The sequence below is a fragment of the Pan paniscus genome, chromosome 6 (genome assembly GCF_029289425.2).
Source record: "Pan paniscus chromosome 6, NHGRI_mPanPan1-v2.0_pri, whole genome shotgun sequence".
NCBI lineage: Eukaryota > Metazoa > Chordata > Mammalia > Primates > Hominidae > Pan > Pan paniscus.
The window spans coordinates 81737074-81757268 of record NC_073255.2 but is presented as its reverse complement, the minus strand read 5'-3'; the positions used below and the strand labels follow the sequence as shown (position 1 = coordinate 81757268).

General features: G+C 40.3%; 2 pseudogenes; one reads left to right on the top strand and one right to left on the bottom strand.

The window, feature by feature from the left end:
- Nucleotides 1-20195, top strand: part of LOC106634974 (rab5 GDP/GTP exchange factor-like) — an 82740-nt pseudogene that overhangs the window by 16558 nt on the left and 45987 nt on the right.
- On the bottom strand, nt 14743-14854 carry LOC112440622 (small nucleolar RNA U13; annotated as a pseudogene).

The window sequence follows — 20195 nt, the reverse complement described above, 5'->3', positions numbered from 1 at the left end:
TATACAGTTAATGTGAAATGATGAGGGAGACTGGGAACCAACACTGATGCTGTCAGAAGACCTGTTCTCTGGGAGCCCCCTCACTTGCTCCCCAGTTCCTACCCTGGGGTAATTGTAATGAGGTCTCCCCTGGAGGCAGGGGAATGAATAATAAGACACTGTTACCCTTAAGACCCTTGCCAGTCTTCTAGGTTTTGTGACTTTTGCTGTTTCCTTTTGTTTTATTATAAGGAAATAAAAGGAAATATTGCTTACCAAAAACACAGTTCTCTTTAAGACATTGATACCAGGTGCAGTGGCTCATGCCTGGTAATCTCAGCACTTTGGGAGGACACGAGGGATGGATCACCTGAGCTCGGGAGTTTGAGACCAGCCTGGGCAACATGGTGAAATCCCATGTCTACAAAAAATACAAAAATTACCCGGGCACAGTGGCATGATTACATGATTAATTTGAAGTTGTTTCTTGGTTGGCTGCCAGTTTTAGCTATTTTGTCTCTACTAAAAAGGGGGAAAAATTAGCACCTGCCAGAGATTAAATAAGAATGTATTCAGCTTATGATTTATTAGGAGGTGAAATTTTCAGGTGGTTAGTAAGGTGACTTTGGAGTCACTCTTGATTTGAGTCCTAGCTTTGTCATTTACCAGCTTTGTGACCCTGGGCGGACTAACCAAGTCTTGTCCACACTGAGGGACAGTAATACCTATCAGAGACATTTGATGAGGATTCAATTAGTTGACATATGTAAAGAGCTTAGCACAGTGCCCGACACACACAGTAGATCTCCAGTAAGTGTTAGCTTTTTTAAAATGCAAGTTCTTCTTCTGATAGAATAATCTTGCAGGGAGCTCAAGGCCATTTATTATTAACATCCTTCATTCCTATTTAGCTTAAAGTCTGTTTCTTGATGATATGTAGTGAAATGGTAAGTATGATAACATGAAATAGTAAAAAAAATCATCGAATTATCAGCTCTAATAGCCTCATTTTGCAGATGATAATATGAAAGTCCATAAAGGTTAACTAATTTACCGAAGGTTGAACGATGAGTTTGTGCATGAGAACTCAGGTTTCCTAACTCCTGGGTCAATATTTTTCCATTATATTCCTTTATTCAATGTGTATACTTCAGAAACCCAGGTTATTTAATGTATATAATAAATAGTAAATATATATATATAATTAAGTTTCTGTTACTTAAGTACATAATTGTCATTTATATTCACTGACTCTCCTTGGTGGTTTTAAAAACCTGTGTCCCAAAAGCCTCTGTACAGTGTGCATGATACTATGGAAAGAAGATTTACAATTTAGTGCCGAGTCTGTACTTTAAAAAGAAACCATTCTGGAGTTGGGTACAGTGGCTTGTACCTACCTATAATCCCAGCTACTTGGAAGACTAAGGTAGGAGGATTACATGAGCCCAGGAGTTAGTGGCTGCAGTGAGCTGTGATTGTGCCACTGTATTCCAGCCTGGGCAGAAGAGTGAGACACCATCTCTAAAAAAATTAATTAGTTAAAAAAAGAAACAATCCAAGTGACTTTTATTTTAAAAATGTGTATGCAGAATGGTTTTTACCTTTGTTCTTGTTTCCCCCCACCCCGCATCTTTTTGAATGGTAGATTTGTACTTTCTATTTTTTGTTCTTTAGTTGCTTTTTGTCAGTAGAAAGCTTTGGGGATAAAGATCTTAAAGTATTTGAAAATTTATGTTAGAAGAGAAGATTCCATTATGTCTTTGTTTCACAGATCACTTAATATAACTTAGCCAGGTAAATTTTGCATTTCACACTGATTACTTGTTTGGCCATCGTGTTTGGATAAGGTTAGCCTCAGTGCAGTTTTAATGTATTGGGTCTAGACTAGAAACAGACTTTTTGGATTTTGTATTCTTGATCTTCTTTAGTCCGTGATGCCCTTGCTCTTGGTATTTTGCTTGTTTCTGTTAGTAGCATAAAGGAAAGCTTTTCGCCATACAAAGCAGCTTGGTAGCAGACAAAATACAAATAACCTTCTAAGGAATTTGAAGAATATTTTCACATTTTTTTAGAGTTGGATTCACTTTCAGAGAAAGTAAATGGAATGTCTTGACTGTAAAGACTCAGTTAAAGTGTTTTAGTCTCCACAGTCAGGGTGAGTGAGCTGTATAGAGGAAGTCATAGTGGTTGGCCAAGCTGAGATCACTTGCTTATACATTCCAAAGTGCCCTTTTCTTTCAGAACTCCTATAATCTTGTCATCCCAAGTAGAATCTTGTGTACCTCTTTCACAAACGGATCTAAAGACAGTGATCCTCCAAAGCGTATCTTTTCTTTTTTAGAGTTAAAATACCAATACCACCCAGACCTTAGATTCTAAATAGTATTATTCATTAAAGTGAGCCAGGGCTTCTTAGAGAAATGACTGATTCTGGGGCTGGGGCAGGGAAAAAAAGGCCCCTTCAATATTTTGGTTACATTTCAGAAGATCTAGAAGCCAGCTTGGAGGGGTTTCCACTGGCCAAGTCTGGGATAATTTGAGTGTCAAAATAAACAAGGACAATAAGGCCGGGCACGGTGGCTCACACCTGTCATCCCAGCACTTTGGGAGGCCAAGTTGGGCAGATCACCTAAGGTCGGGAGTTCGAGACCAGCCTGGCCAACATGGTGCAACCGCATCTCTCTTTTTTTTTTTTTTTTTTTTTTTGCACAACCCCATCTCTACTAAAAATACCAAATTAGCCAGGTGTGGAGGTGTGTGCCTGTAATCCCAGCTACTTGGGAGGCAGAGTCAGGAGAATGGCTTGAACCCAGGAGGTGGAGATTGCAGTGAGCTGAGATCGTGCCACTGCACTCCAGCCTGGGCAACAAGCGAGACTCCGTCTTAAAAAAAAAATAAAGTGAAGAAATCAATAAATAAGGACAATAAATGAAGTATAACTGAACAAAATCATAATCCGTGTGTTAATTTAACTAGTAAAATAGAGAAATACGGCTGGCACAGGGGCTCACGCCTGTAATCCCAGTACTTTGGGAGGCCGAGGTGGGTGGATCACCTTTGGTTGGGAGTTCGAGACCAGCCTGACCAACGTGGAGAAACCCGTCTCTACTAAAAAAATACAAAATTAGCCAGGCGTGGTGGCAGATGCCTGCAATCCCAGCTACTGGGAGTCTGAGGCAGGAGACTCGTTTCAATCCGGGAGGCGGAGGTTGTGGTGAGCCGAGATCATGCCATTGCACTCCAGCCGGGGCAACGAGCAAGACTCCATCTCAAAAATAAAAAATAAAAATAAAAAAAATAGAGAAATACACAAATGAGAGGTTATAGTCATGTTAGTAGCAAAAATTGATTCAGGTAAAGTTTATCTGGGTGCTAAATCTGGGATGAGGGGAGGGAGTTTCCCAGGAAACAAGTTATGAACATGATCTCAAATTCACTGCCTGTGAATTATTTATGTGTTTATTTATTTTTCTTTTTTTCCTTTTTTTGTGGAGACGGGAGGTGGGTCTTGCTGTGTTGCCCAGGCTGGTCTTGAACTCCTGGCCTCAAGTGATCCCACCACTGCAGCCTCAAAGTGCTGGGATTACAGGTGTGAACCACCATGCCCAGCCAGATTATTTATTAATTATAAATAGAGAAATGGTAACTATAAAATGGGGATGTAGGAGGCAAGGATAGATGTCATGTGTGCTTCCAGACATGACACTTTGAGAACACAACATCATTTATGAAATACCTAAGCCGAAAATTTTTAACAACCTGAATCCAGTCATGAGGACACCCAATCTAAATGGCATTCAACAAGATACCTGGCCTGTGTTCTTCAGAAGTGTCATGCTGAGAGAAACAAAGGCTGGGAAAATTGTGAACTGCTCATTGTGAACAATTGAGAAACTTGGAATATGGATTTTCAATTGAGTAAAAGTATTGTATCAATGTAAATTTTCCTGAATTTGGTAGCTATCCTGTAAGGTACATAAAACAATGGCTTAATCCCTTTGCATTGCTATAGAAGAATACCTGAGGCTGGGTTACTTATAAAGGAAACAGGTTCATTTGGCTCACAGTTCTGCAGGCTGTGGAAGAAGCATGGAGACAGGCCAGGTTCAGAGGCTCACGCCCCGTAATCCCAACACTTTGGGAGGCCGAGACGGGCAGATCACTTGAGTCCAGGAGTTGGAGACCAGCCTGGCCAACATGGCAAAACCCTGTCTCTATTGAAAATACAAAAGTTGGCCAGGCATGGTGGCCCATGCCTGTAATCCCTACTACTCAGGAGGCTGAGGCAGGAGTATCACTTGAACCTGGAAGGCAGAGGTTGCAGTGAGCCGAGAATGCGCCGGTGTACTCCTGCCTGGGCTGCAGAGTGTGAGACTCCTTCTCAAAAAAAAAAAAAAAAAAAAAAAGAGAGATTGGGCAATGGAAGGCTTGATAATCATGGTCTACTTGCTATTCCTGAAATACAAGCTTTGTTTCTGTATTAAAAACATAAGGTGCAGCTTGGTCCAGTGGCTCATGCTTGTAATTCCAGCATTTTGGAGACTGAGGCAGGAGGATCACTTGATCCCAAGAGTTCAAGACCAGCCTGGGTAACATAGTGAGATTCCATCTCTTAAAAATAATAATGATTAGCCGGGCTAGTGCCTGTAGCCCCATCTACTCTGGAGGCTGAGGTCGGAGGATCATTTGAGCCTGGGAGGTTGAGGCTGCAGTGAGCTGTGATCGTGCCACTGTATTCCAGACTGGGTGACAGAGCGAGACCCTGATTAAAAAAACAAACAAACAAACAAAAACGCAAGGTGACTTTAAGTTGAAGAGCAAGCACTTGCCGTTTGAGCCCTAGCCAAAACTATGAACTGTAATGTGGGTGAGGTTGTTCTTTTCCATATTTCCTTCTTCTTCACTTCTTTCACCTTACACACTGAATCCCTATTGGCTGTTCAAACATAACTAACCTCCTCCCTGTGTACCAAACACCTGAACTGTCTCTCACTTTCCCCTCTCTAATCCAAACTTGTGGCCTCTTAATAGGGGTTGATTTTTAGGAAGCTTAGAGAAAAACAACAAAATGTTGATTTTAGTAACTTGTATGATCATAACTAGCTAATAGAATTAATCTTCATTTACATTTTAAAAGGAGATTTTTTTTCTTTTTTAAGCAAAAGTGTCTCTTTGGAAAAGTATGTGTGGGAGGGAAGCATGTTGTAAGCAAAGCAATAAAGGAAATGAGTAGGGTTTTCCTGTCTTTGACTGGTGTACAGACCTCCAAAGTCAGAGGGATTGGTGTTATTCTAAAAAGTCTTCAGTCCTCTCTGGCTTACTGAGGTAGTTATAGCATAGTCAACAGCTCAGGCTTTGGATTTAAGTGCACAGACCTGGGTTCAAATTCCAGTCTTTATAAGTGACTGCAACATTATTCAAGTTACTTAACATATTCAAGCCTCAGCTTCCTCATTTGTAAATATCATAAGTATACTACCTGATAGACTTGTGAAGATTATACAAAATAGCATTGTAAAAGTACCTAGTGCATAATAGACATTACCTATATGTAAGTTTATACTACCATTATTATTTTGTCAGATGGAATATGTATTATGTTTTTATTGGGTTGAGTGTTCTGTCAATGTCAGGTAGGTCAAGTTGGTTAATAACATCATTCAAGTTTTCTGTCTTTACTGACTTTTTAAAAATATCTCTCTGTCAATTACTAAGCGAGGAGTATTGAAATCTCCAAATATCATTGTGAATTTGTTTCTCCTTTCAGTTCTATCAAATTTTGTTTTATGTGTTTTGAAACAGTGTTATTAGTATATACAAATTTAGGATTGCTGTGTTTTCTTGAAGAATTAACCCCTTTTTTATGATGAGATACCTCTCTGTGTTCTTGATAATATGGTCCATGTTCTTAAGTTTACTTTGTCTAACATTGGTATAACCACTTAAGCTCTATTTCATTGTTTCAGAGTATCCTCTTCCTTTCATTAGTTTTTAACATATTTGTATCTTTATATTTAAAGTAAATTTCTTACAAACAACATGAAGTGAGGTCTTGTTTTTTAATCTAATCCGATAATCTCTGACATTTAATCAGACTGTTTATAGCATTTATAATTAATGTGATTTTTGATAAGGGAAGTTTTACCCCTGTCATCTTGCTCTTTGTGTTTATCTCATCTTGTCTTAGTTCCTTTTCTCCGCTTTTCTTGCCTTCTTTATGACCACACCTTTACCTCCACTATCAGCTTGTTAGCTACACCTCTTTGTTCTGTTTTGTTTTGTTTGGTTTTTGTTAACCGGTTGTTCTGGGCTTTACAGAATACATCTTTAACTTACTTACCTTCAAGTAATATTTATACCACTTTACAGAAAAAAATTTTTTTAATAATAGTATTATACGACTTTACATATAAGAATCTTAAACAGGATTCTTATATTTCTTCCTCCCGTCCTTCGTGCTGTGGTTCTACGTGTTACTTGGTGGTTCTTTCTCTCATCTTGGGTAGTTTCCTCATACGCATGTGTAGTACTCAGCCACACTCAAGGGAACCCTCTGCAGATACCTGGAGCTTTTTCTGTTAGCCCTCTCCCCTCCATAGCATTTGCATGATATTTTGCCATGCAAATTCTGGTCACATTGGCCTCCCTGAACTCCAAATGCTATCTCCTCAATTCAGCAATTCAGCTAAGCTGTGTTTGAGTGGCCTCTCCCTATGCCAAGACTTTAAAACTCTCCCAGCAGTGAGCTGGGACACTGTAGGACAGACTGTGTTTGTTTCCTGTCTTTCAGGAGTTAATCTGCTGTTTACCTGTCGTCCAATGTCTGAAAACCTTTCTTTCATATATTTGACATTGCAGTTGTTAAGATAGTAGGGTAAACCTGATGCCATCAGATTATTCCGTCATGACTAGAAGTGGAATTATCTGACAGAGAAGGATTTTTGATAAAGATTTTTTCCCTAATCATACAGATGTCAGCACAATCTTTGGTTTTTTATTTACATAAAAAATATTTTAGAAAAGATGTTGCTCTTTTTGTTTTGAATTAGATTGTACATGATTTATTTATGTGCTTAAAAAAGTAGGTAGTGTATCCAAATGACTCAAACGTAACAGATACGGTTAGAAGTTTCCTTTCTACTTTGTCTCTCGCCCATCTAGTTCCTAAGTACCACTGCTATTGTTCCCCTACTTTCTTTTTTTTTGAGATGGAGTCTGTCTCTGTCACCCAGGCTGGAGTGCAGTGGCGCGATCTCGGCTCACTGCAAGCTCCGCCTCCCGGGTTCATGCCATTCTCCTGCCTCAGCCTCCCGAGTAGCTGGGACCACAGGCGCCCGCCACCACACCCAGCTAATTTTTTGTATGTTTAGTAGAGACGGGGTTTCACCGTGTTAGCCAGGATGGTCTTGATCTCCTGACCTCGTGATCCACCCACCTCAGCCTCCCAGAGTGCTGGAATTACAGGCGTGCGCCACCGCGCCCCGCCTATTGTTCCCCTACTTTCCCAGAACTTTTGTTATTAGTTTCTTGTGTATCCTCTTTCTGTGCTTTTATTCTAATTTATAAAAACGCATATTCTTACCCCACTACCCCGTTTTATATAAAACATAGCACAGTGTACATACCTTACTTTTTTTTTTTTTTTTTTTTGAGACCAGGTCTCACTCTGTCACCCAGGCTGGAGTGCAGTCAAACTCCTGGGCTCAAGCGATCCTTCTGCCTCAGCCCCTCCAAATAGCTGGCACTATAGGTACGCACTACCATGCCTGGCTAATGTTTTTACTTTTTGTAGAGAGCGCATCTCACTATGTTGCTAATTTATGTTTTTGCTTCCAATACATTTATGAGCTCTTTCCATATCAGTACACAAGAAGCATACTTTTTAATTTTAAAACCCTACGGCATTTTATTTTATGGATTAAAGGATAATTTATTTAGTCCCTCAGTGATGGCCAGTTATTTCCAGTCTTTTGCTATTACCAGTAATGCTAAAATGTACATATTTCATTTGGTACATGTAAGATTTTATTAGTAGAAAATTTTGGAGAAATAGAAATGTTAGGCCAGGCACAGTAACTCACACCTGTAATCCCAGCACTTCAGGAGGCCGAGGCTGGTGGATCACCTGAGGTCGGGAGTTCAAGACCAGCCTGACCAACATGGAGAAACCCCTTCTCTATTAAATATACACAATTAGCCAGGCGTGGTGGCACATGCCTGTAGTCCCAGCTACTCGGGAGGCTGAGGCAGGAGAATTGCTTGATCCCAGGAGGTGGAAGTTGTTAACCGAGATCGTGCCATTGCACTCAGCGTAGGCAACAAAAGTGAAATTCCGTCTCAAAAAAAAAAAACAAAAAACTCCTGAAGATCAAAGATTATAAGGAATTGCTCTGAGAGCGAGATGCAGTGTTTTGTACCTGTAATTCCAGCACTTGGGAGGCTGAGATAGGAGGATCATCTGAGGTTAGGAGTTTGAGACCAGCCTGGTCAACATGGTGAAACCCTGTCTCTACTAAAATACAAAATTAGCTGGGCGTGGTGGGGCATGCCTGTAATCCTAGCTACTTGAGAGACTGAGACAGGAGAATCATTTGAACCTGGGAGGCAGATGTTGCAGTGAGCTGAGATCCACTGCGCTCCAGCGTGGGTGACAGAGTGAGAATCCGTCTCAAAAAAAAAAAAAAATTTAAGAAACTGTAGAATAGGTAGGTTAATATCTTTAAAACATACTTTCTGGCCAGATGCGGTGGCTCACGCCTGTAATCCCAGCATTTTGGGAGGCTGAGGTGGGCGGATCACCTGAGGTCAGGCATTCGAGACTAGCCTGACCAACATGGCGAAACCCCATCTCTACTAAAAATACATAAAATAGCTGGGCATGATGGCACACGCCTGTAGTCCCAGCTACTTGGGAGGCTGAGGCAGGGGAATCGCTTGAACCCAGGAGGTGGAGGTTGCAGTGAGCCGACATCACACCACTGCACTCTAGCCTGGCGACAGAGCGAGACTCCGTCTCAAAAACAAACAAACAAAAAAATACAAGAATTAGCTGGGTGTGGTGGCACTCGCATGTAATTGCAGCTAGTTGGAGACTGAGCCAGGAGAATCGCTTGAACCTAGGAGGCAGAGGTTGCAGTGAGCTGAAGTCTTGCCACTGCACTCTGGCCTGGGTGACAGAGCAGTACTCTGTCTCAAAAAAAAAAAAAAAAAATCAAATAAAACATACCTTTTAAAAAAATTATTTTTAGGAAATCATTGGGATATGGGGAACTTAAATTCCTTATAAACATTAGAGAGCATAGTTCAAAATCAGGAGGCTTAGAATGTGGTCAGAGACCAAGTGGTAGTTCATACTTTCTGAAAGCACTTACTGCCTGTTACAACATCCTTATCTCTCTTGTGTAAATGTTCCATTTTCCTTTCAGTGTGTTTATTTGAAGAGGGGAAAGAATTGTCTGCCCAGCCGGTGGGATAGTGTAGTGCATGTTTCCCTTGTCTCTTCATTGTATGCTTTGTTGTGTTCATCTTGCTATTAATACTTTGGATGCGTTCTTTCACTTTGATCAGTATGACTCACCAACGAAATGGTGGGTAAATAATTGTGAGTCTCCACATAAACACATTAACCTTTGCCTTTTTGTTAAGTAAAATGGGATTTGGAAAGGTTGTCTGACATTTATAAGTCACCTAACATTTCAGTGCTTCTATTGATTGTTATTCTATTTGTTGACTAGTTTTATAAACTCCAGCAGTCTTTGAGAAGCCTAGTGGTGCCATTTCAGTGTTCATGATTGAATAGATCAAAGCATGATAGATTTTGGCAAAGAAAATACTAATAGAACAACTTTTATTTCAGTAGGAATATCTTTTAGATAATGTAGTTTTGTCTACTCATACTTTCTACTTGTAAAACAGATTTAGTTTAAGGGAAGTTGTCCAACCATTCAAACATAAAATGATTTAAATTCAAGTTTTAACTTTGATGAAACATAATTTAAATAACCTTAGGTAAGATACTTAAAGTAATTCCATGCATGGATCTTTTATGTCATGAAACTTACTATGTTTAATTTTCCCAGCTGAAATTCAGGAAGCAAAAGCTCCCAGTCCTTCCATAAACCGGCAAACCAGCATTGAAACGGATAGAGTGTCTAAGGAGTTCATAGAATTTCTCAAGACCTTCCGCAAGACAGGCCAAGAAATGTATAAACAGACCAAGCTGTTTTTGGAAGGGATGCATTACAAAAGGGTAGGTTGAGAATAATCACATAGAAACATAGAGTTTTGGTTTGAGGAAAGGTCTTAGAGATAATATAGTGCAACCTTGTCATTTTATGCCTGAGAAAATCCAGACCAAGAGATGTTAAATTACTTACCTAAGAAAAGCCTCTGAATCAAGCTAAAACCCAACTCTTAGGCTAGTACTTTTCCACTGCAACTCAGTGGTGTTTGAATCATCTTTGTGTGGAAATTCTGACCTTGAAGCCACTTGAATTATGTGCTTTAGTAACAGGCCTTTTTGACTTGTGACCTTGTAAATAGTATAAACTGCCATAGTAGACCTTTAACTCTGTGCAACCATTGTTAGGCCAGTGGCAGTAATTTTAAGGGTTGTTGTTGTTGAATTCTGTTTTGTTTTTTGTATTTTGATTTTGAATTTTTTCATTCAGTTAGAGAAAGGACAGATAGAATTTAGACAAGAAAGGGACTTTAGCAGCTATGGAGTTTCAGTCCCTTTATTTTATAGATGAGGAAGTTGAGAGCCCAAGAGGATAAGTGACTTGTCCAGGTTACACAGCTAGATTTTGCCAGTGTCAAGTAATTGTGACTTCCACACCTGTTTCTTTTATCCATAATTTCTGATCCATAATTTCAGTGGCAATAATTCATGAGACTCCCTGTAAAGGAAATCATTTTGTAAATAGGGATTAATTCTGTTGTAACATTCTATAACCATTAAACTCAGAATTAGCTCCAAAAGTTCCTTCTGTGCAGTAAGGAAGTCTTAGAAAGAAAAAGGAAATTAGAAAAGCAGCAGGGTGTTTAACTGTTTAGCTATATTCTAGCTGGGGTCAGCAATCACTAGGCTAATAAGCAGTGGACTTGTGTTGAAATAATTTTTAGATATTGAATTCAGTTTGTAAAGGAGAAAAGCTTGCTTTCTCGCCCTTCAGAAATGTAATTAGACTGTGTAAGTAAGTAGCTGTCTTTCTCTAGATATTTTTTCTCTCTAGAGTAAAACATTTGGAGTTAAAACAAGTGAGCTGTTATTGATTTTTTTTTAAAATTAGGAACCATGATAGATATCTTAATATGGAAAAATTCGGAGTCCATGTGACATACATCTTTCATTTTTATCAGAACTAAAAACTGAGGTTTTGTATTTATTCTTGAGCCCACCTGAAATGTTGATGGGATAGCTGTACTAACTTAGAATATGTATACTGTAGTACTTAAGCATATATGCTGTATAATAATATGTTTTAGAAAATTGCTCAACTTGGATTTGATGTTTTTCTTTTGCTCAGAAGTGTGATGTGTTCTTGTTCTGTAATAATTTAGTAGACTTCTAAATTAGTGTACTAAAGTAAAGAGGTAATTAACTGGTACAAATATCACCATGTTTATTTGTAAGGCATCACTAGTTTAATCAGAGACCTGGATATGGCCTCAGATTTCTCCTGTTTTAAGAGCCACTAAGCCATCTATTTTCCATTTCTACACTATGTGTTTCATGGTTAGGTGGCCAAGTCCTATGCATTATCTCAGGTATCTTTAGTGACCAACATGAAGTCTGCACATATTGTATATGAAAGAAATGTTTTTTAAACTGGATGTCCCTAGAGAAGCCCTTTTGGCCTTTGGCTGCAAGTTAATGTCCTTTCAAATAAATAAATAAACACTCTTTACACCTGAACTAACCTAACTAACTTCAGATCAGTAATCATATAAATTTCTTGGGGCAGTTCCTCTGACGTTGTGAAGAATGTGGTAGTATAAAATAGCCTTTGTACTCAGTTTATCAAAACTGCTCAAAAACTTTAAATTCATGTTATTCCCACCAACTAAACTTTCTAGATGGCATCCTAAGGGCCTATGCAATATGAGAATTCATTCTTACCTGTTTAAAAACTGCCCAGGCAGCCTTGCCATAAACGGATAATTGTTCCTACTGGATCCCACAATATTATGCTTTCTAAAATTTCTGAGATCCAGAAGACTGATCTGCTCTTGCCCACATGTTTTCCCACATAATTTCTGTTTTCACCAATCCCAGTATATGCCGGCGGTGAGCAGCCTTTTCAGCATATGGGTCAAGTCTAGAAAATTAAATCTTTTCCGAACTGCATTAAAATTTTTAAGCCATTTTATCTTTATCAAGAAACACTTTATCTACACTTAGATGTTTTTTGTTTTTAGAGTTTAAATTTCAGCACCTACATAATTTTCATACCCACTGCAGTATTTCCATGTAATGCTTTACTATGCAACACATCTCTCTTTCTTTCTTTCCTTTCCTTCCTTCCTTTCTTTTTTTGAAGCAGGGTGTTACTCTGTCTTCTAGACTGGAGCCCAATGGCACAGTCACAGCTCACCGCAGGCTTGACCTCCCAGACTCAAGTGATCCTCCTGCCTTAGTCTCCTGAGTAGCTGGGACTATAGGCGCACACCACCATGTCTGACTGAGTTTTTTAGTTTTTGTGGAGACGGGGTCTCCCTATGTTGCCCAGGCTAGTCTTGAACTCCTGAATTACAAGTGATCCTCCCAACTTGGCCTCCCAAAGAGCTGAGATTACAGGTGTGAGCCACCGCACCTAGTGCTATTCAGCAAATACTGTTGTTTGCTAATACTTTTCTGTAGCTTATTTTGCTCTGTTTTCTTTCTTGCTATTCTTAGTAGCTATTTAATGTTAAAACATGCATACTCTTATAGTACCTCTATAGGTCCTTTAAACAAGATATTTCTATTGCAAATGAGACAGGCAACTATGTCATTTACACAGAATCCTTTTATGTTGAACATACGGTTGTCACCAGCTACTTTTCTGTTCTTACAAATCATCATAGCAAGAATTTAAATTGATGAGCCAAATTAATAAAGCTTAATTTTTAAATTTAAAAATTTTAAAACCTAGTATGTACAACATAACTTGAATAATAAAAATAATAATTATTATTAAAATGGGCTGGAGTACCCATTTTTTGGGTTTCTTAATTCAGTTATTTTTATTTTTTTAATTTTTATTAATCCCTTAATACTCCATTCATGGCAATCAATTCAGTTTCTACAACAAGACTTCTTAATAGTCATTCTGATAAGCTCTTTTTTCTCAGGAAGCAGTTAAGCACAACATAACACCTTTTGCTTGTTTCATTGTTCTTTTTCTAGCCAGTTCTTCTGTAAAAATCTGATACTGAGCCAGGCATGGTGGCTCATGCCTGTAATCCCAGCACTTTGGGAGGCCAAGGCAGGTGGATCGCCTGAGGTCAGGAGTTCGAGACCAGCCCTTGCCAGCATTGTGAAACCCTGTCTCTACTAGAAATACAAAAAATTAGCTGGGCTTGGTGGCAGGCGCCTGTCATCCCAGCTACTAGGGAGGCTGAGGCGGGAGAATCACTTGAACCTGGGAGGCGAAGGTTGCAGGTAGCCGAGATTGCACCATTGCACTCCAGCCTTGGCAACAGGAGCAAAAAAACTCTGTCTCAAAAAACAAAAAAATGAGATACTGATTATATGTTATGTACTTAAAGCCTTGTACCTGAATGAGGACAAAAAATACACAGTTTAAGACATGGCTATATCTTCATTTCCATGATCTTTCCCAGAATAAGTAGAAAGATAGGTGTCCTTCTATATTTTAAAATCACTCCATTCTTCTAAACTATATATTTATGCAAGGATTAATTTGCCCTGCTGTGTAATTACTATAAGAAGAACAGAAGTATGTATCCAAAACATACTTTAACCAGCAAATAGGCTTATTGTGAGAACTTCAGCAGGGCTAGCAACCCAGGACCTAAGTTTAAAACTGGAAGCACTGAGGATGAGAAGTGAGGCAGTGGAAATAGCTCTGAGCTCTCAGCATCTATAAGTCATAAGGAAGAAAAGTAGATGAAAGATGTATTTGATAATTACGCTGAAGGAATAAAAATAATTAAAAACGTGTCATAGAGGCATATAGTGATAGGCGAGGGGAAACTTAAATCATCAACCTGGGCAGCCGTGGCAGCTCCATGCGTGAGGCTGGTGCCATGCAGTCTCCCGGTGTTGGCATTGTCTCCAGGCCTTCTCTGTTCCGCACGCAGTTACAAAACAAAAGAACAGTTGCCAGCAGTTGGAAGAGGATGTGGATCCAAACCAAATGGGGGACAGATACTCCCTCTATGGACAAGATACTCATGGAAGAAGTCAAGTTAGAAGAGCAACCGAAGGAGGCTGTGGAAGAAGATAAGCAAGCATTGGCAGATACTGAGGGCTCGCAGCAGAGCAGCCAAAAATTGGTGGAGGAGGCAAATATGTGTAGCATTCAGGGCTTCTGCAAGGACTCGTTAGAGCTTGCAGATGTTTTAGAGAAGGCAACACAGTGTGTTCCAGAAGAAGAAATTAAAGACAATAACCATCACCTGAAGAACCTCTGTGAAACTCTCACAATGAGTGAAGGTCAGATTCAGGAAGTGTTCAGCAAGCACCACCAAGCTGAACCCTGTCAGAGCCAAGTTCCACTGTTATGCGCGTGAGGGTCTTTTTTTTGTCTTTCTTCACATCCGACAGGCAATGTGCCAGTGCTGTAACAAGGTTTGAGCAAGGCATATCTCACACACGAAAACCCAGTGTGAAAACCTAGTCATCACACTCCCAGTGCTTTGGGAGGCTGAGGCAGGTGGATCACTTGAGGTCAAGAGTTACAGACCAGCCTGGCCCACATGGCGAAACTCTGTGTCTACTAAAAATACAAAAATTAGCCAGGCGTGGTGGCGTACGCCTGTAGTCCCAGCTACTCGGAGACTGAGGCAGGGGAATTGCTTTAACCTGGGAGGCGGAGGTTTCAGTGAGCCAAGTTTGCACCACCGCACTCCAGCCTGGGCAACAGAGTGAGACTCCGTCTCAAAAAAAAAAAAAAATACTTTGCAGGTCAGTATAAACACTTAAAATATCATTTGAATCACTGTATTACATTATTTATTATAGAAAAAGAGGGAAACAAATATACCATATGTTTTTTTTGTGTGTGAGAGGGTAAAAAGCAAGAATTTGTGAAGCGGGGATGTTTCCAAATCCAGCAGAGTTTTTAATATATTCTAAAATGAAAGTCATCACACCTATATGAGATTTGGGTAAAAAATGAAAATACGGAACAGTGAAATCAGCCATAGATTTCAGAAATAGATTTAATTTCTCAGGAGCAAGTTACATGACACCTGGAGGACGAGGGGGAACAAGGTTGTGCTTTACTAACTGCTGATGGTGATGACAGATACACTTATATAGAGTTTTAGTTCTGTTTCATACCATGCACCTTACATTCCAGCCAAATCAAAGAGCTAAACATGAAAAAATTGAGAAGAAAGTAGATTAGGATATGAGCTGGGCATGGTGGCTCATGCCTATAATCCCATCACTTTGGGAGGCCAAGGCAGCCAGATGAGTAGAGGCTAGGAGTTTGAGACCAGCCTGGTCAACATGGGGAAACTCCATCACTACTAAAAATACAAAAATTGGAGTTTGAGACCAGCCTGGTCAACATGGGGAAACTCCATCACTACTAAAAATTCAAAAATTATCTGAGCGTTGTAGCAGGTGCCTGTAATCCTAGCTACTCAGGAGGCTGAGGCAGGAGAATCACTTGAACCCGGAGGTGGAGGTTGCACTGAGCCAAGATCACACCATTGCACTCCAGCCTGAGCAAGAGAGCAAGACTGTCTCAAAAAAATAAAAAAATAAAATATTAGCTTGGGCGTGGTGGTTCATGCTTGTAATTCCAGCTACTTGGGAGGCTGAGGCAGGAGAATCGCTTGAACCAGGGAGGCAGAGGTTACAATGAGATCACACCACTGCAGCCTGTGTGAGAGAGCGAGACTCCGTCTCGGGGAAAAAAAAAAAAGAAAAATATATATGAACGGTACCTTAGGATACGTATTTCAGCTGTAGAGAGGAGCAAAAATTGAACCATCAAAAAATTGTTTTACCTGGGCACGGTGGCTCACACCTGTAATCCTAGCACTTTTAGAGGTCAAGGCAGGAGGATCACTTAAGCCCAGGAGTTTGAGACGAGACTGGGCAACATAGTGAGACCTTGTTTCTATATATTAAAAAAAAATAAAAAGAGAAATAAAATTAAAAACTTACAAGAAATTTGTTTGTTTTTGAGACAGAGTGTTGCTCTGCCGCCCAGGCTGGAGTGCAATGGCATGATCTTGGCTGACTGCAACCTCCACCTCCCAGGTTCAAGCAATTCTCCTGCCTCAGCCTCCCAAGTAGCTGGATTACAGGTGTGCAGTAGCATGCCCAGCTAATTTTTGTATTTTTAGTAGAGACGGGTTTTGCCATGTTGGCCAGGCTGGTCTTGAACTCCTGACCTAAGGTGATCCGTCCGCCTCGGCCTCCCAAAGTGCTGGGATTACAGGCGTGAGCCACTGCACCCAGCCAAAAGAATTGTTTTTAATGACCAGATAAAAGGCTTAATAGTATTAACTTTTTAAAAATCTGTGCAATAAAAAATAAAACATGGGAAGTCATGAATATAAATAAGAGCTTCATATAGTGAAATATCTAAACTTTACTAAACGTAGCACCTAGGCTTTTATAGATGAGGGATCAATTTTAATTCAACCAAATGGCATGTATATGGGTAACTAGTTGACAGTGATTAGGGCTGCAGTCAAGGTGATCACATGACTTGTGATCACCATGATCACATGTGTGCTTGAGTGCTTGGCCATTTTCACTGAGGGAATGAGGTGACTGCCCCTGACCCCCAGCGTCCTGCCTTCCTTTTAGAGTTAAGCCAGATGGTCGACTGCTGCAGGCTTCCACAGGATGTATCGGCCCTTGGTGTGTGATGTCATTGGCCTGTGTAGATGAGGTCTGTGACAGCCCGTCCTGGGGGTTTGTTCTCAGCCTTATTCATGTTCTTCTACTGTGACATCCTTGTGAGAACCGTTGGGAGAAATTTTTGATTTTGGTGTCAGAATTTCACCTGAAGAATTTGTTTGCTTTCATCTTTTTTTTTTTTAAGTTTTTTTCTTTTATTATTATACTTTAAGTTTTAGGGTACATGTGCACATTGTGCAGGTTAGTTACATATGTATACATGTGCCATGCTGGTGCGCTGCACCCACTAACTTGTCATCTAGCATTAGGTATATCTCCCAATGCTATCCCTCCCCCCTCCCCCCACCCCACAACAGTCCCCAGAGTGTGATGTTCCCCTTCCTGTGTCCATGTGATCTCATTGTTCAATTCCCACCTATGAGTGAGAATATGCGGTGTTTGGTTTTTTGTTCTTGCGATAGTTTACTGAGAATGATGATTTCCAATTTCATCCATGTCCCTACAAAGGACATGAACTCATCAAACTGCATCAACTAACGAGCAAAATAACCAGCTAACATCATAATGACAGGATCAAATTCACACATAACAATATTAACTTTAAATGTAAATGGACTAAATGCTCCAATTAAAAAACACCATGCTTTCATCTTTTGAACCCTGAATTACGTAACTGTTTTCATCTTAGTGATGATTGCTAAAAAGTTTAGTTAGAGACAGATGTATGGGCTGACTCTTGACTAATTTAGACATCTTCCAGGAAAACATTTCTGTCTTGTCATTTAGGTCTCTCTCCATGTGTGATTTATTTATTTTTTTTTTTTGAGATGGAGTCTCTCTGTGTCGCCCAGGCTGGAGTGCAGTGGTGCAATCTCGGCTCACTGCAAGCTCCGCCTCCCAGGTTTACACCATTCTCCCACCTCAGCCTCCTGAGTAGCTGGGACTACAGGTGCCCGCCAGCACACCCGGATACTTTTGTTTTTGTATTTTTCGTATAGACAGAGTTTCACCATGTTAGCCAGGATGGTCTCCATCTCCTGATCTTGTGATCTGCCCACCTTGGCCTCCCAAAGTGTTGGGATTACAGGCGTGAGCCACCAAGCCCAGCCTAAAAATTTTTAAAAATTTTTAAAATTATCTTTCTTTTCTTTTCTTTTCCTTTTCTTTTCTTTTCTTTCTTGAGATGGGTTCTCACTATGTTGCCCAGGCTGGTCTCGAACTCCTAGGCTCAATCGATCCTCTAGCTGCAGCCTCCCAGAGCACTGGGATTACAGTTATTTGTTACTCTTTTTATTTTGTAGTCCGTTGTGCTGAACTGCATTTATCTTTTAAATAGACTTTAAATATTCTTTGGCAGAAAGTGAGGAATAAATGCATATATTCTATGTATAAAATCAGTAAAACCAAATACAAATTATCAAGCCCACTGTTGTAAGGGCCATAGGGAAATAAGCGCATACACGTGGTTAATGACAGTGTGCACTGAGTTTCCGAGGAGTGTGGCTAGCAATAGGTACTTAGTGCTGTAACGTTGTTTATTCTTATTAAGTGGTTAATGCCACTTTTGGAAATGTATCACAGAGAAGTTAACTCAGAAGAAGATAGTCCTTACAAAATTATTTATTGCTACAGTGCACAACAATGAAAGAGGGGAAGCAACCCAAATGCACAGCGGTAGAGGAGAGTTGAATAAGTCAGTTAATATAATGCAATGTTATAAAGCCACCAAAAATGTTCGGTGGGTTAGATAAATAGAAGTGTCCATAAAATATGTAAATTATCAAAACATGCATTAAATCTATTTAAGAGTATGTAGATATGGCAAAAAGAATGAGATGGTCATGGTGAGACACCACTAGGTAGGAAGGGGTCCCCAGAAAAACTCCAGCCGGCCTGTGCACTGGGGTGGAACTTGAAGTTTGCACCGTTGATAGCGGGGAGGAGCCTGGCACCTCTTCTTACTGTGTAAAACCCATTATTCTAGCTGCTGGCAGAAAGCACTCTAGCAGGGACTCTGGCCTTGTGAGAGTCCCAATAAAACCCTGTCTTACTCACCATTCAAACCGTCTGTAAGCCTAAATTTTTGTGGCCTTGAGACGGACAAGGACCCCGTCCTTAGCTGAACTAAGGAAAAATCCTGCAACAGTGGATACTGGAAATAATGTTAATGGATAGGTTTTACTCTCCTAAAGGATTAATATAATCTGTGAGTACTTTTATGCTTACTGCCAGTACAAGGAGTGGCTTACTTACTATCAGTACAAGGAGTATATATACTCTCTTGAGCTTTTCTGTTTGGCTATTTCAGTGCCTCCAGAATGACTTGAGAAGATAAATGGATCAGATTGAAAAGTACATCATGACTCATCTCTATAAATATGTGTTCTGTCCAGAAACTGCTGATGATGAGATGAAAGATCTTGCCATTCAAAAGAGGATCAGGTAGTTGCTTATTTTGTTTTGCTTTATGCTTACTACCTACTGATGGAAGAACATATTGGGGGAAAATAAGGCATCTGAGTTTCAAACCTTAAGAGAAAGCAACAGCTCATGTTTCTGCTTCCTTAGAGTGGAAGCTGCTCTGTGGTGTCAGAAAGACAAGGAATGTGGTGACCTCACCTATCCATCTCCCTCAAGGCAGCTTTTGGTAAGTCGTGTTTGGTGTTTGAGATTGTTTTCAATCTCTGAACTCTCCAAGGAATAGGGGGACTGTGTTCTTGGTCCATTACCATTTCCTCAAGCAGGAAGCTGTGAATATCCGTATCAAGGCAGGGGATGTCGGCTGGGCCCGGTGGCTCATACCTGTAATCCCAGCACTTTGGGAGGCTGAGGTGGGTGGATCACTTGAGGCCAGGAGTTCAAGAGTAGCCCGGGCAACATGGTAAAACCCCATCTCTACTAAAAATACAAAAATTAGCCAGGCATGGTGGCACACGCCTGTGCTTCTAGCTATTTGGGAGGCTAAGGCACGAGAATGGCTTGAATCCAGAAGGCGGAGGTTGCAGTGAAGCGAGATCGTGCCACCACACTCCAGCCTGGGCAACAGAGCAAGACTCCTTCTCAAAAAAATAACAAGTCAGTGGATGTCCTCTTTCCTCATTCCTCCCAGGGGTGTGCATTTTTCACCATTCCCCAGTCACATCTTTCACTAGCATTGGATTGA